Source organism: Psammomys obesus, unplaced genomic scaffold (genome assembly GCF_907164565.1).
Source record: "Psammomys obesus unplaced genomic scaffold, mPsaObe1.curated_primary_1811, whole genome shotgun sequence".
NCBI lineage: Eukaryota > Metazoa > Chordata > Mammalia > Rodentia > Muridae > Psammomys > Psammomys obesus.
Window position 1 is genome coordinate 4,285,442 of NW_026596234.1, and position 17,912 is coordinate 4,303,353.

Genomic DNA, 17,912 nt, shown 5'->3' on the forward strand with positions numbered 1-17,912 from the left:
GTGTGTGTGTGTGTGTGTGTGTGTGTGTGTGTGTGTGTGTGTGTGTGTGTGTGTGTTTGGTCTGCACAAGTAACAACATCTTTATGTATGCACACCTGTGATGTGGCAGGAGCTGGTCCCTTAGTAGGCAGCTGTGTGTGGTTGAGGTAAGAATCTAATGCCTTGGTGTGGTGCCATGGGGAGGGAGGGAGTACGAGCCCCCAATGGGCAATAAAGGAGCAGTGTCATGGTCCAGGAACCATGGCATACAGTAGGCAAGTCAAAAAGCTCTCTGATATGTCTGGGCTCTGGGCTTGGCAACACTGATAGACTGGGACCGGGAGGCTTCATGCATTCATATGTTGTAGGGAAAGGCCTTGGTTGCCTCTTAACAGGAGAACCTGTAGGTTCAGAAGGTCAGCCAGGGGCCACCCAGCAGAGCCTGTCCCATCTGAGGACTGTGGTCTGAGCCTGAGCATTGGCAGTGTTTTCCACAAGCTGAAGAAAACCTAGAGCACTTGGCAGAAGGAACTTAAGGAAGCTCTGTTCGCCCCAAATTCCTCCCTGTACTGCCCCGAAAATTCTCCACCTTCTTGAAAGGCAGTATGTTAGTGTAATCTGAGGTGATTCTGGGCTAACGCCACCCTCTGAGAGAGCAAATATACCCGAATACAAATTGTTGGCACCCACCTACAAATGGAGCCAATTGTGGCCTGTGCCTTCACACCTAGGGAACATCTGTGCCCACAGGTGAGCCAAAGGGGAGGAGGAGCCTGTTGCCAAGGACCAGAGGGTTCAAGGCAGGGAGAAGGTGGGAGTGAGCTGACCTCCTCCAGGACAGGGTCCTAGGAATTTGGGAGGGAAAAGAGAGAAGCCAGGGCTACATTAACATCCCTGTTCCTGTATGGTGAGTCACTCTACTCAGCTATGGCAATCAGCCCACAGGACATATGCCACCCATTGTCATTCCTGTTCTGGGAGCTCAAGGTACAACAAGGACAAGGTAGACATGGGTCTGTTGGAGATTTTATATCCTGCGAGTCCTGGCAGAGCAGGTAGAAGGGCCTTCTTAGAGTAATGTGGGTGGGGGAAGAGCCATGTGGGTGGGAGCAAGCAGTAGAACAGGAGAAGAAGGCCTTGACCCCACAGAGCTGTCTTCACCCCAAGACTGGATTTTCACCATGCAGTGATAGGGTGAGAGCGTGGCATGTTTCTCAGAGTCAAGGGACATGACTCAATCTACAATCTGGAACATTCTTTGTAGACTGCTAATTGAAGCCAAAGTAGAAACCAGAAGACTCAGCAGGGACTGGTAGAATTGTCCTGGAGAGGTGTCAATACTTAAAGCCACGGAAGGAGGTGACAGGGAGAGAGTAGAATGAGTCCCACAGCCTTGGTGGCTGAGTCCCAATGGTTTGGGGATGTGAGGAAGAGCAGATGCTGTGTTCCAGTTGTGATGTGTAGTCCAAGAGAGAGACATCTTCAAGGTAACGTGACTGGGGGGATGTCCTACAGCCATCAAGAGTTCCAGGCCCCAATATGCTTCCTGATGCCCACCATGTATTCCCTGGCCTGGAGAACAGTGCGACACCCTCAGCTGTAGCCCCCACCCACAGCAGCCTAATGCCCTTTCTGCTTGGGTGGCTCCCTAGAACAAATGCTCGTTTGGTTTTCACTATAAATCACATCTCACATAATTTCTCCGTTATGGCTGAGGATGTTTCCTGGGAAGGGCTGGAGTGGGCACTGTGGTCACTGGAGCAGGGGTGCTGACTCATGGCTTCTCTCCCACACTGGCTGGCTGGCAGCAAAGGACCCAGTGGGCCATCAGGCAGATAGTTTAATTGATGACTCTCCCAAACCCACTAATGAGAGATGTTCATTTCAGTCCCTAAAGTGCGGGTAGGGTTGGGGTGGGGGTTGTGTGAGCTCCAGGTGAGTATGAAAGACTGAGATGCTGAAAAAATTTAAAATATGTCACACTTTTAGGAGTGAAAACACCCACCCCCAATATCTACTGATTCTGGGCAGTCATGTGAGGTGGTTTCACTACAACTGTGAACAAATTTAGGGACCCAGCCCTCTGGGTGCTACCAGACAAATGGAGAGATCAGCATTGGCCAGAGAATCACAGAGGTGTCAGCAAAGGAGACCTGGACATGGGGGAGACCCTGAAGAGCCCCAGGTACTCAAGGACAGAGGGAAAATGAGGGGCAGGGACAGGAGACAGGCCTTGTAGGTCTTGTGGGAGCATGGTTCAAGGGGGATGCTGACGTCTTAGGAGGGTTAGGGCGTCATTATGCTATGGACAAGGAAACAGAGGTCAGTGAGAGCAAAGGCCTATTGAGATCACTCTTCAGGTTTGCCCTTAGGGACCAGGAAAGAAATGGTTTCTTTCCATGGGAACCTGACAGAAAAATGGGTGTTAGGTCAGAAGGCCTCCTAGAGCCACCCAAGGGTGCAATGGGGTATGTATGGAAATAGAGGCAGACTGGGAAAGAGGCCAGAAAGATAGGCATCCAGGGCCCCTCTGTTTTCAGCAGCAGCTGAAACCATGGGTTACTTGGGGAAAATCCAATAAAATCAGCCTGTGACTCACCTCTCCCATCCCGACTCTGCCCGGATCTCCAACAGGTCTCACAAATTTGTCTTTTTTTTTTTTTTTCCCAACCCCTGTTTTAAAATATGTGAAGTTCAAAAGACAACAAAGTTTACATGGAAACAAACAACAAAAAAACCTCAACCCCACTCCCACCCCAAATCTTAGCCTACAGGACTGAAGCAGGCTTTCTTTACTTCTGTTTTCCAAAAGAGTTTAATTAAAACCGAACCTCAAACAAAGAAAAACTGTCACTGAGCTGCCTGGGATGAGAGCCTAAAAAAAATAAATAAATAAAATAAAACCCAGGCTCTCTCCTCCACCCCAGCCCCCTGACCACACCAACCCCCTAAGAAAGCACAAAGCCAGGTACCCAAGGAATCTAACCGGATGAAAAATGTTTTTAGGTCCCCCCAGTCCCTACCGCCCCACCCCAACACAGACACATATCCTAGGATAAGGACTGTCCCAGGCATTAGTCTAGCACTTTCCCACTTTGCAAACCTGGAAACTGAGGCTCAGGGAAGACAATTTACATAAAGCTCTTGGCCCCTAATTTTCCATATTGAAATGCAAAGAGTAGCTGGGGCGTGGTGGCGTGTACACACACACACACACACACACACACACACACACACACACACTCTTAATCCCAGCCCTTGTGAAGCAGAGGCACTGCAGAATTCTTAGCTCAAGGCCAGCCTCGTCTACTTAGTGAGATCATTCTAAAAGAATTAAAAAGAGTGAGAGGGGGGGAAAACAACAACAGCAACAAAACCAAAAGAGCCTTAAAATTTGGAACTTAGACCCTTTTTTGGCTGTTGGGTAATTTTGTTCTTCACCCCAGAGAACATGAGGCAGTTTTAGTTGTCACAGTTGGGGCTGAGTATATATTCCTGGTTCCCTGGAGCAGAGGTTAAGGAGAGTGTTCAACATCTTGCAATGAATAGGACAGACACCCCTAAAAAACTACCCAGCCAAAATCATCAATGCTGCTGAGGATGAAGTCACGGACCCTCTTCTTCCCCCGTTCCTCCCCACAACATCCTCACCCTCGACCCTGGATTTCAGGAGAATAAATACAAGCCCATGCCATAGAAAGAGCTAGAAAGATAAGCACCAAGATGTCTACATTTGTTTATCTCCTGCTGTAAGGACCAGGGTGATTTTTTATGTCTCTTTCTCATGTTTTTCTGTACAGTTTGAATTTTTTAAGAGAGAATGTGCATGTATCATTTTTATAATCAGAAAAAAAAAAGGCTGTTTTCATTTTGTAAAAATAAAAAAGGGCTTCAGGACTTATCGATTCTGACCCAGCCCCCTTACTAACTAGCTGTCGGGAACAGCTATCTGGAAAATATGTGCATCTGGAAGGCAGGCACAGCGTCCTTCTCAGTTTATAGTATAAGAATATAAAGTAACATTGTCCTGGGAAAGCTCTATGAGCTCAGAGAAGAAAAATTGTTAGGAATCCTGAGATATTGCTTGCTCTCTCCCTTTCTCTCACTCTCTCATGCATTTCACCCCTGGGATTGTGTGTATGTTTTTGTAGCATAGAAATCAAGGAGAGCCAATCTTACAATATAGTAAGAACCAATCTGTGCCTGACTAGCTACCTGGCTAGCGAGCGACAGACACAGGACATACTCAACATCCTTCCTGCATGTGTGGAGTAGATATTCCCACTGCACCAAGGCAGCTATCAGTTCCTGCATGATTTTGATTTGTATCTCAAAGTTGGGCTAGGGCTGGAGTTTTATACCAGAGAGCCACTGACTGTTTGGGTGAGATCATTCTTAATTGTAGAGCCCATTCCTGGGTTTTGTAAGATGCTTAGCAGTGTCTTTGGCCTCTTCCCATTAGATGTCAATAGCTCTTCCCAGCCCCCACCCCAGCAAGTAGTGAGAAACCTAAAATGTCTCCAGATAAGGGCAAATGTCCTGTAAGGGCACCCAAGGTCACAGCTGGTACAGACCCCTAGGCTCCAGCCTGCCTGGTGTTTTAGGAAAAGAAAAAAAAGACTTCATAAAGATGACATCCCCCACGTCATCAAGACCCTGCTGGCTGCATTCCTGAGTCACTGTTCATGTTTTTCTGTCTTTAAAAAATCTTCCATTTCTGTCTGCCCCACTCCAACAGCCCTGTGCCCAATGTGAGCCCCCTGGTGGTCTGGGAACCCCTGGAGTTTTCCTGTTAAGCCCCATCAAGGCCTGAGGCTCTGGTTTTTGTTTTTGGGCTGGAGGGGAGAGGGTGTTTTGGTTTGGTTTGGTTTTTTGTTTTGTTTTGTTTTTTGTTGTTGTTGTTGTTGTTTTTTTCTGCAAACAATGGCAGGGCCAACAGGAACCACAGGAAAGAACCCCTGAACACAGAGAAAGAAACCCCTTGTTTTCTGGGATCGCATATAACCACCAACTAATTTCAAGAAGACCAGGAAAGATGCTGTTTGGCCACTTTTCACGACAGAGACTAAATCAGAACAAGAAGATGAACTTTAAATTGAGTAAGATAAAACCAGTTTGGGAAATTCAATATCTCACCTCCTTTCCTGTCTTTTTAAAAATCCATAATTCATACAGAACCCAGTCAGGGGGTGTACAGCTCAAATTGAATTATCCCCCCCCCACTCCCCCTTCCACAGGCTGAGGCCAGAAGAAACATTTTCTTGACGTGGAGAAAATAAAAACCAATTTTTCTGAGCCTGTATCTCCCTCTCTCAATTCCTTGCCACAGCCCCTCCAGTCCTCTCCATAGGGACGTGATAAACATGAACTAAACGACCTCCTAAAGCATATGCTGATTACAGCGCTAGGGATGAGACCCTGATGCTGTCCATAGAAGCTCAGGCGATGAATATCCAGGTTTATTCATCACAGAGCTGCTGGTAAGAGCAGCAGCCTTGAAACAAGGAAACCATGACCAAGGGCTGGCTCAATAGCCCTATCTGCCCCTCCTCCACACAAAGGAGTCACGACGCAGGCCAGAGGGGGAAAAAAAACGAAAAGGAAAAAAAAAAGAAAGAAAGCCCTGAAACTCAGAGGGTAGTGAGTGACAGCAGCCTCTGTTACTGCATTGTTGAAGCAAGGAACAGAGCAATATTTGTAGTGTCTGTTGAGAGGAGAAAAGCACACATAGGCAGTGGCTGTTCGTACCTTGTTGTGTGTCCAAGCAGAGGGACAATGAAAGTAGGCTGCAAGGATGACTCCATGACTTCCCTTTGCATATGTTGATGTGTGTGTGTGTGTGTGTGTGTGTGTGTGTGTGTGTGTGTTGTGTACAAGTGCATGCAGGCACATGTACATATGTGCATTCATGCACGTGGCCGCCTGTGGAAGCCATCGGCTAACCTCTGTGTCTTCCTCAGTTGCCTTCCACCTTAATTTTTGAGAGAGTCTCTCTTTCAGTCTGAAGCTCACAGATTGAGATAAATTGGCTGGCCAGCAAGTTTCCTCCTCCAAGGTGCAGGGATTAGAGAAGGCACCCTTGTACCTGGATCCCTTTCTTTCCTAACGTAGGTGCTGGGGGGGTGGGGGGGTGCCAAAGTCAGGTCCTCATCTTCCTAAAAAGCACTTAACTGACTGAACCTTCTCCCCTGTCCCCTCCTGCGTTGAGTTTTGAACCGGACATAAAATCCTCAAAACAAAGTCAAAGTATAAAGTTTAATTTCTTGAAAAACAAAACAAGGTAACTGAGACCACTCGGCACTAATTTGTTACGATAACTACGTCACAGCATAGCATAGGCGTGATGGATTCCTGAGACACAAACTCAAGCAAGAGTCTTTGTCTCCTGGGAAACCTGGGCCTGCCGTCAGCTCCCAGTGTGCTGTACTGTTGCTGTTGTTTTGAAAGGACCCTTTGCTTTGCTAATGCTCTGTGATGCTTTGGGGGGGTCTTCCGAAGAAGGAGGTGTCAATACCCTCAAGTAAGCCACCAAAACATATTCCAAAGCTCCTGTTCCCTCAACCCCCTGCTTCCTAATGAGAAATGGAGAAGGTTTAGGTGACTGGAGGGTTGTTATGCTAATAAGCACATTACGAATTATTACTATGGAGAATTCCCTATTTGCAGCAAGTGACTCAGATTTTTTTCCATTCACAATGGTAGTGTCAAATTTCCTTTTCAAACCATGTGTTTAAATAAAGAGAGAACAAAACAAGATGAAGGAAATATTAAGTAGGTCTGCAATGGCTGAAATTCAGGGTGTGTGGTTCTGCTCTCATCACCCCCATTTTTCCTAGTAAATGTGCATTGCTTTCAATGTCCTGTCCTTTTGGACTCTCTGAATCAATATGATCAACGGAAGAGAGAAAATAATGTGCGTTTTCAGTAAGCTTTCAGTGACCCACCAAGCAGCAAATCAGATGTGGGGAAACAGCCTCCCCCAAGTACGAGATGCTCTGTGCTCACTCTGTCCACCTCTGAACAGCGGGGATGACCTTCACTTGCTATTCGATTTTAAAGTCTATTTTGTGTTCCGTTCTAGAATGTATTGTCCATTCTGTCATGTCAATTACGCCTTAAGTGCTGTGCATCCAAAACTGAGCAGGGAGGCCTTGATGAGCTCTGGGGTTTGGCTAGATCCACACTTGCCTGAAATCCTTTCTCAGGGATGTCAGAGAGACCACGGGGATGGGTGAGGAATGGGTGAGAGCCCTCTCCCTAAAGCTCTGTGGTCCAAGAGCCAGTTAACACATGAGAGGGTGATGCCACTTTGTGGATACCTTGATGCAAAATGGTCTCTAAAACACCCTGCAGAAGCACATAGGTTTCGCCTAACTGGGGCAAAGAGAGCACCAGAGAGTATTTGCAGAGTCAATGTCACTGGAGACTGCTCTTCCAGTCACACCTTTAACTTAACAAATACTCTTAAGCGGCTATGAGGTGGTCCCCTTGTGAGGCCTTTTCCATAGGCATCTGTCTGCTTGTTCATTTTCCTCTACTGGAAAGCTTATCTGATCTTTCTTTCCAACAAGTATCTTAGCTATGGACTATGAACTGGGAAAGCCAACTCTGGGGAGGCATAGTTATTGGCTGGTCCATCATCCTTCTAGGATAGAAATGGGGCATCCTTTTGAGCTTTCAAGATAATCTTGACAATTGTGCTGATAGATGCAAGTAGACTTGGGTCCAGGGAGCCTCCAACACCTGCCTGTTGCCTAATGCAGGGACCCCAAACCCGTGCTCTGGGATTTAGAGGGTGTTCTGGTGCTGTCCCTCCCCATTCTTGGAAGTCTCTCCTTCCTAGAGCCATGGTCACAAAGACAGAGGCCAATAGGAACAGGTCTCTGATACAGATTTGAGTCCAGAAGCAGGATCACCTTCAAGATATGATGCAAAGAGTAAAACAGTTGCCTAAAGGTACAGATGCAGCAAGCTAGGAGTCACGGAGAGTTGAGAGCACACCCTGCACCATTGCTAATTCTGAATACATGTTCTTTAGAGAAAGGCCAGGGCATACCCAAACTGTAGGGCATTTCAGCACCTCAGCTCCAAGGCGAGAGGGTAGACCTACAAAAAAAGGTAGGAAGAGGCTCATGATAGTGAGGCTCTGCTTTTACGGTCCAAGCTCTAGCCCAAGCTTGCATAGGGAGTGGCTTCGTCTCTACTTTCAGGGGCATCATAGACCTTGCCTCTTAGGTGCAGATGGGTACCCCCTCAAAAAGATGTTGGCAAATTCCACCTTCTCCATTTCAGCTGCTACTCCTCAGCCATCCTGATGGCTACCTCCAGCCTGTCCTGCAGCATGCCCTGGAATCTAGCACAAACTCCTGTCCTCTCCCTGTTTCTCTTTTTATTACAGCACCAAGGTTCATAGTATGTTCACAAGTAGCTGTGGTTTATTGTCTGTCACTACCTACGATGCATTAAGTCAAACCAAGAGAAATTTTGGCTCTTAATAAAAACAGTTACATATTTTTTTTTAAATCCTGTTTTTACCTGGTGGGTTCTGCCAGCATGGGGCTTTCTCTGAGTCCCCGTTGAACCAGTGCCTGCCACCAAGCAAGCATTCAACACATGGTATTGAGTGAGTGGACAAAGGGCATGCTGACTCCCTGGACCACCTGTCCCAGAGACAGGATGGGCTCTGGGTAGACACCAGGCCTGAAGATGCTGTACTTGCCCAGCTTTTCTTCCCCAGCCTGCCCCAGGCATAAGAGCAACTGTCAGCTCAGCTCACTGGTTTGCTGGTGGTGAACACTGGGGGGGAAGAGGTCTGCAGGGGCTGCAAAGCCATTCCCCCACCCCAAGTCACTTCCTTCAACACTCAGTGGGAACAAGAAACTGTTACCAGCCATCCCCATGAAGGAAGCAGGCATGGGTGGAGGGTTGGGGGGCCGGTTCAGCCCAGTTGGCTGTATTCAGAGGGATGACCATTTTATACACCAGTGTCTAATGAAGGTTGCAGGGGAATGTGAATGGAGCTGATGAGAACATAATTACCCAAGCCCAGGCCTTGGAAGCTAAACTGCTTGTGCTAATGGAAATGAGGCTGAGGGAGGGTGGCCAGGAGGAGGGCTGCTTCCATTTGCCTGAATTTGAAGTTTCTGGACTCAGAAACAACGGGGGCGGGGCAGGGATCAGCTCAGGAGCCATCTCAGCCTGTTTTCTGAGTCATCTCTTTCCTTCCTTCTTTAATCTTGAGTGAGGAGTTGGGAAGGATGTAAACCTAGTCATGTATGCTGCAGCTTTCTGCCATAAGAAACCAGGGGGTATGAATTAAAGGGAAGCAGGTCCAGAGCACCTCTTTTCTCTAATCAAGTACTGCTACTTCAGCTCAAAAGGGAGCTTGGTGAAGGAGGTGGCCCAGGAGGGGGCCGGCAGAAGATGGCTGAAGCCAATGCTCTGGAAGGCATGGCCAGGCTCTTCTCCCAAAGCCTGCTGCTGGGCAGGGATATTTCACTAACTAGACATCTGTGCCCAGAGCTTTTCAATGGTGCCAGCCTTCTTGGATGCATTCACCTTTTGCTTCTGGCTACCTGGTTTTCCATTGTGGTAAAGCTGCAGAGGGGGATGAAGCCATGAGCCTGGAGTCTAGGGAATTCCATCCATCTAGCCCCTGGCTCTCTCTCCATTTTCTGGAAGCAGGAACAATTATGGAATATAAGGACTCGACACAGTGACACAGCCAGTATAACTAGGGGCTACTGGAACAGGATGGGCAATAAACTCAGGTCTTTTCTGCAGAGCCCTAACATGTTGCAAATGAGCCTGAGGCCCTGGGAGAGAAAAGCCCAAAACCTGTGGCTTGCTTCCTTCCAGAGGTCAGGTTTAGCCTTGAATCTACAAATAACCACTGTAACGCAGTGCTAGCTGTGGTGGTTTAGCATACCTGATAGATGAATTTTGAAAAATACAGTTTCCCAGGCCTTACCCCAGACTTGCTAGAGTTAAGCCTCCTAGAGCAGGGTTGGGCAGCTGTATTCTTATTAATGTACCCCTTCTCCTAACCAGCCCTAGAGAAACTGGCCTGAGGATAATTCCAAAATGGAATCTTCACTCAGATGTCAGATGAGAATTGTCGTGGATGGTGAGGACCGGCTTGATTTGCATGAAGGTAGAGGCCCGAAGTTTTCCTCCACCCTGAGACTTGCTCTCCAAACAACTTGAGGCTGTAATTATACATGCAAAGTGAAAGAGAAGTACCTGGAGAATTCAAGTCAGAAGAAGCTCGTTCCTCTGAAATACCTAGATAATGAAAGAAAAAAAAATATTCATTGCATAAAGTGCTCATTAATTCTCTCCTCTGTGGGGGCAATACAGCTTGAAAGCAGGCGCTTTGATTAATCCAAGCTATATTAATTCCACAGTGCTTTTTTTTTCTCCCTCCGCCTAGATCTTCATATTTCTTTCCTTAAAAAAAAATCATAAATAAACTTGTCCTTTTGCAAAAATGCATTTCCAATCTGTCTGGGCAGGACGGCCCTTGCAGTTGGTAGAATCAATTTGGATGCACCTTTCGTTTTTTTTTTTTTGTTTTTTTTTTTTAAGTACGCATTTTGAAATCAGATACATTCTTTCCAGTTCACTGGAAATGCTAATTTTTTTTTCCTTCATCACATTTCAAAGTTGCATTCTGTGTGGCTAAGGAGTCAGACCTTGCACAATAACACTTCAGAAGGGCCAGGTAGAGCTTGGCCCCAATCAGAAGGCAAGCTCGGGAAATGGTTAATTTCAAAGACCAGCATCTGATTGGGGAAAAGGAATCTATAGAATTATTTATTTCCTTTAAAAACAATCTTAAAAATTCAAAACCCTCTCAAGAAGAACAGGAGTCTAATCCTGACCGGTTGATTTTCAAGACCTCTTAATGAGGTTTCAGCCTATCTGTTCCTCACTCATCTGTGCATCATGAAGCCGGGGTCTGTCTCCTTTCTTTTTTTTTTTTTTTTTTTTTTTTCTGAGTGTTCTCTCTTGGTACAGTGGAACGTCTGTTGTCTGCAGTTTTTCTGCCTTGGATTGTCTATTCTCCAAACCTGAGGTTAGCTTCCCGACAGGCAGCCATAGCTCTCTGAGAAGTGACCGGTACCACATGGAAGACTCCTACCGGTTTTGGCAAAGCTTTCCACCAACTTGGGAATCTTATCACAAAGCAGCATTTTTGTGACCTCGTGGCCAGACCTGAGAGAGTTCTCACAATCTTGGTCGGGATCGGCACTAAACGCTCTGTCATGCTTGGTTTTACAGACCTCATGAAGGAGCTTGCAGCTAATAGGGAGGAGGGATCATCACAAAGTATTTTAGAGTGCATCTGGAGCATTCTTCCCCATTCACATGATACACTATAATATTATTTTGATGATGTTAAAGAAACAGCCAGGTAGATTTGGGATTGTGGAGACTGATGCACAAAATAAAAACAATGAATAGGGAACAATGCTACTTTTTTATTTTAAAACATCAAAAAGAAACTACCTTCTCAGATCAAAGCTCATAAAAAATGATTACTTGGATTCCCCAAGAGTAATGTGGAGAACAATGGACAAGTGTCATGACTGCAGGATTGACAGTGTGGCCCTTCACCAGTCCAGCATCATCCTAAGAGTTGGATGATGTTGGTTGTCAATTTGACACACCTAGGCAAAGGTAACCTCATTTGATGAACTGCCTTTATCAGATTGTCCTGTGGACCTATTTGTGAGGACATTTTCTTGATTCCTAATTGCTAAAGGAGGGCCTAGCTCACTATGAGTGGCACCATTCCTACAGGTTGAGTCTGGGTTATATAAGAGAGGTAGCTGAAGAAGATGAAAGAGAGAGAGAGAGAGAAGAAAGAAAGAAAGAAAGAAAGAAAGAAAGAAAGAAAGAAAGAAAGGAAGGAAGGAAGGAAGGAAGGAAGGAAGGAAGGAAGAAAGAAAGAAAGAAAGAAAGAAAGAAAGAAAGAAAGAAAGAAAGAAAGAAAGAAAGAAAAAGAAAGGCAGCCTGGCAAACCAGTAAACATTGTCACTCCATGGCCTCTGTTTCAGTTCCAATCTCCAGGTTTCTGCCTTAGCGTCCACCTATGAAGGACTACAGCCTGTAAGTCAAACAAACCCTTTCCTCTTCCAGTTTTGGTTTTGGTCCATGGTTTATCACAGCAACAGAAAGCAAACTGGGACAGAGTCAGATGAGTAAGGTCCTACTCCACTCAGAGCCATCATTCTGGGTCCATCAGCCCTGTGAAAGGCTGGTTATTTGTCTCTTCTTGACTCTTTCTCATGGGTGTCTAGGGCCAGGACTATCAGAGCAGGTAGGTACCCAGCCTGGAGTGTGTGTGTGTGTGTGTGTGTGTGTGTGTGTGAGTGTGTGTGTGTGTGTGTGTGTGTGTGGTGTCTTAGAGTGCTTTATCATTTAGACCTACTGGGAGCATCCACATCCAGTGTGGCTCCCACTGTGAAGACTACTGTAACCCACCTGACTAAAAAACAGAAGCAAGTCAGTAAACGGCTCAGCAGTGAATCCATGAAAGCCAAAAATGATGGGCCTATTTTATATCCAACCCCCACCCTCGAAAACTAACCCCTCCAAGAAACCGAGACTCCACTTGCCTTCCGCTGTCAGTGGGATCTGGCACTAGTTTTATTGGTTGCAAGTTTGGGTTTTCAAGAATGAAGCCCAGACCACATCCTTCTGCTATACAGGGGACCTCAGTTGTGGTGGTTTGGATGAAAAATGGCTTTCACAGATTTATAGGGAATGGTACTATGAGAAGGTGAGGCCTTGTTGAAGAACATGTGTCACTGGGGATGGACTTTTTTAATTTAAACAGTTCTTTTTTTTTTTTCTTTTTTAAGATTTACTTATTTTATGTATGTGAGTGATCTGTTTTCATACACACTAGAAGAGGGAATCAGATCCCAGTATAGATGGTTGTAAGCCACCTTGTGATTGCTGGAAATTGAACTCAGGAACTCTGGAAGAGCAGCCAGTGCTCCTAACCACTGAGCCTTCTCTCCAGCTGCCAGGGATGGACTTTGAGGTTTCAGAAGCTTAATCTAGGCCTAAGGTCTCTCTCTTCCTGCTGTCTGATGATCCAGATGTAGAACTCCTAGCTCCTTCTCCAGCACTGTGTCTGCCTGTGCCGCCATGATGTTAACAGACTAACCCTCTAAAACTGTAAACCAGCACCAATTAGATGTTTTCCTTTGTAGCAGTTTCCATGGACATGGTGTCTCTTCACAGCAACAGAACACTGACTAAAACACCAGATAGAGTAACGTGCAGAGCAAGACTGGCTTTGAAAATCTCAGCAATACGGACAAGAGGTTAGGAGTTGACTTGTTAAGTTAACCAGAGGCAGTTCCCAGCCCTGTGCCTTCCCTGATAGAAAACAGCAGCCCTCCCTTTTCCCCTAGCTTCGTGATGAGGGATGGCATTCATGAAAAACCTGCCTCACAGGGCATCCTGGGATGTAGCAGCAGGTAGTGCTAGGAATGATGAGAGAACCCAGTGATAAGAATGTTGGGTCCCGGGGCCTGCACACTGTTACCCATGGCCCAAGTCCCATCTTTTGGCAAAGAATAATCTTTACATTTTTCAATGGCTGCAAAGAAAAAAAATTAAAAGGAGAACATTTTCTTTGATATGAGAATCTATCTATCTATCTATCTATCTATCTATCTATCTATCTATCTATCTATTTATCATTTGTAGACCTGAGTGTAAAATATTTGCTAGCAAGGCCTTAGAGAAAGTGTAATAAGTTCTGGGTAAAATCTATGGATTGACATTAAGAGATTCTGTGAGATAGGCAGGTTTAGGGTCTTTCCATATGTTTTCTCAATACAGGGCTATCAGAACAGACCCCAGAAAATACAAAACTTCAAAGACAAGTTGTCTTCTAAAGATCCAAACTACTAGACAGTTCACATTCTACCATCTGATCAGAACGCTACAAATGTCTCCTGTTTCCCCTTGTCATGGTTCTATCCATACTCATGGGCTGAACTCTCTTGAGTGGACTGGGAATCTGCTAGTTTTGTTTTAGTTGGGGTTCTCTAGAGTAAAAGAACTTATAGAATGAATTTCTCTCTCTCTATACACACACACACATATACATGCATACACACATGCATATATATATATATGTATATGTATATACACACACACATATGAAAGAGAGAAAGAGAATACATACTTTCAGGCTGTGGTCCAGCTAATCCAACAATGGCTCACTGTGAGCAGAAAGTCCAAGAATCCAGTCATTTCCCAATCCACAAGGCTGGATGCCTCAGCTGATCTTCAGTATACCCAGGCATCCTGAAAAAGAAGGTTCTAATGCCAGTAACGACATGAACTGGTTAGCAAGTCAAGAACAAGCAGGCAAATAACTAAAGTTTCCTTCTACCATGTCCTTACATAGGCTTCAAGAGAAGGTTAGGTGACCCAGGTTAGGTCTGGATTAAAGGTATGTCTTACTACCTCAAGATCTGAATGAAAATGTGTCTTTCTGGAATCTCAAAGATTCCAATTAGAAGTGGATCCTCCTACTTCAAATTAAACAAAAATCTCTCACAACTGTACCCTCCATTTTTGGATTTTAGTTCCAGATGTTTTCAAATTGACAACCAAGAATAGCCATCGAAGGTTCATTTCTGTTTCCTGCTGAGCCTCTTCACTGATGTTTACACCAGTGATAGTTGAGCAAGGAATATGAAGATACATGCATTTCTTCTAAACTTACTTTTATGTATTTTAGGGCATTCTGTCTTCTCTGGTTGCAATAGAATTCATAGTGAAACGGAGACAAAATTTAGAGGGTGTGGCTCATTAATGGCAGCTAGCCACCCTTGACTCCCAGGTGGCTAGGACAACCCACAAAGGCTTCCCCGGCTCATTTGCCCATGTTTTGCAGAAAAGACACCTCTTTCCCACCGCCAGACAAAAGCAACTTAGAGAGGAAGGTCTGTTGTGGCTCGTGTCTGCGGGTATAGTCCACCATAGTGGAAAGGTGTGGTGGGAAAAGCTTGAGGCAGCTGGTCACATTGGTCCACTGTAAAGGAAGCGAAGAGAGATGGGTGATGGTACTCAGATCTCTTTCTCAGCTCAGGGGATAGTTCTGTCCCCACGCAGGGCGAGTCTTCTCCTCCCATTTAAACCTCTCTGAAAACAACTTGACAGAAACAGTCAGGGATCTTGTCTCCTGGATCTTCAGACTCTTCCCAAAGTCTCAATCACTATTTACCAGTACACATCCACATATCCCTCATCAACATGACACACAAACACATCACCTTTAAATTAGAACATTTGTTTCTGGTCCTAAAGTCTCAAGTGCATCCTAAAAGGGGGGGGGGAAGCATTTAGTTCAACTCCAAAAGTTCCCAAAGTCTTAACAGTTTCAAAATTTTCAAAAGTTATGAATAGGGACTCTCCTGAGGGCCAGGGACTGTCTCATATTGTAAGTCCCTGTAAATCAAAAACATACAAAATGAATATACATTTATTTCTTCTAAGCTTACTTTTATGTATTTTCTGGTATAGTCTCTTCTCTGCTTGCAATAGAAACCATGGGGAAATGGAGACTAAATGAAGCTGGTGTGGCCATTTTGTATATTATAGTATACATGGCAAGGAAGAAGAGGAGGGGGACACGGCAAGAAAAGACTGGGTCAAATCGACACTGAAGCCAGCTGGGCAAACAACAAATCCTACGGCTCCATACCCTGCATTTAAGGTTCTTAGTGGCATTGTTTAACATACCAACAGCTTTTGTAGCCCTCTCCCTCCAGCTATGATAGTGTGTGCACACAGCTTCTCTCTTGGGCCAGTCCCACTCTGTGCTTGAAGGTGTCCTTGTCTCATAGTCCTAGCATCTCCAACATGCTGGGCTCTCCACTGTGATCCAACATAGCTTTCACAGCTTCAGGAAATGTTTTTTCAGGGTTCAGGCAGCTCCCTGGAACCTTGGTGCAAGCCTCCATGACCCTGCAAACCCTTGCATTTTGGCATGCCTATGATGCCAGAACCAAGAGGAGGACCCCGTAGAATCTATCTATCTGAAACCTCATGACCCGGGCTTCTACTGCCAGGCTCTGTTCTCTTCTGCTGTAGCTGTAGTGGCCTCTGTGGGCCTTGGTAGCTAAACCTGAGAAATCACTTCTCTGGACAGTTGTTTTTGAGCAAGGAGCCTCTTCCCCAGCACTTTCAGCACAGGATCTCCTCTTCCAGTGAACTTGAACTTGTAGGAGTTGGAATATTAGATGAGTTTCAGGGTATCTTTACTATTTTCCCAGTGCTGAACCCAGCTTCCTCTTTACTGGGAATAACCTCTTTCACAGTCTCAAATTTCTCTGTTGCACCTTGTCTACAGCTTTGAACTCATGCTCTTTTTGCTTTTTTGCTTGTCAAACAGCACAGTCTCTGGGCTTGCTAATCAGCCTGCTCTCTCCACTGCAAATGTGGATAAGGGAAGCGAGCAGTAACTATGCCATAGCCTGAATGCTGTTCTGTCTTGAAGTTTTCTTCATCAAACAAATTTACCCATCACTTTTGAATTCATCCATGCTCAGAGCTCTCAGAACACAGAAAGTGGGCAGCCAGTTGCTTTGCCAGAGTTTTAACACAAACAGTCTCCAGACCTGGTATCAGTGGAGTCCTTTCTTGTTCCTCTCTGAAGCCTCCTGGGCCTCTACCGTGTCTGTATGTATCTCAGTGTTCTCGTCTTCTAGACTCTCACCAGACAGTCCAGTGCACTCAGTCTGCAGCATGTTGGGGCTTCTCTAGCCTGCAGCTCTAAGTGCTTCTACAAACCGGTTCTGAAGGCTGACCCCACAGCTTTATCCCAGGAACAGGTCTCCTTCCTGGTACCAGTTTTCTGTATTAGTTATTGAATCAACCAGGGTCCTCCGGAGTGTGCCTGAGCTTGCTTGAGCATGCACATGAGAGAGAGAGAGAAAGAAATAGAGAAAGAGTCGGTGTGTGTGCATGAATCTCTGTGTGTGTGTTTGTGAGAGAGAGATAAAGAGGGGGAAAGAAAGAGGGGAGTGAGAGAAAGAAGGAGAGAGAGAGAGAGAGAGGAGAAAGAATTAATTTGTGAAGTCAGCTTCTGTTGGAACAGTAGCAACACCTGTCTCATGCCTCAGAGGCTGACAGGCTGAGACCCTGGAGGCTGTTTGGTCCACGAGGCTGGCTGCTTCAGCAACCCCAATGTAGCACCAAAACCCTTGAGATTGCTTAGTCGGCTGCTGTTCTTTACTCAAGGACACTAAGCTTGCAAATGCTGGTTCTGGTACCAGTGAAGGGATCAGCTGCAACAAAGGGGAATAAAGTCACTGGCAAGAGGGAGGGCCGAAGGAGTAAAAAATGCTTTCCTTTCCTTCTGCCACGCCCTTTTCAGCCTGGGCTGCTACCCAAAGGTGCTGGGTTTGGGGCAGGTCTTCCCACACCAGTCAAGGTGAGCAAGACAATTCTTCAGGTGAGGCTCCCTACTCAGGTGATTCTAATTTGTGGCAAGTTGACATTAAAACCAATCATCACAGTGTTTGTTCTATTGCTGTGACAGACTGTGCCCGATGAAAGCAACCAAGGGAAGGCCCACGGCTTGAAGGGCTACCGTTGTCCATCGTGGGAGGAAGAAATGGGATGGGGGCATGAGGTGGGTGTTTACAGTGCACTCACAGGGAATCCAGTGGCATTTGATTCTTTTTTTTTTTCCTTTTTCTTCAGTCTGGGAACCCGACTGTACAATAGAACGATGCTACGCACATTAAGGAGTGGGTTTTCTCTTACTTAAACACTTTCCTGAAAACACACCCAAAGGGTTTTTTTTTTTAATCTCTTAGGTAATTCTAAATCCTATCAAATTGATAATCAAGATTAGTTACTGAGTACAGTGTAGATTCTCCTAACACTCAGCT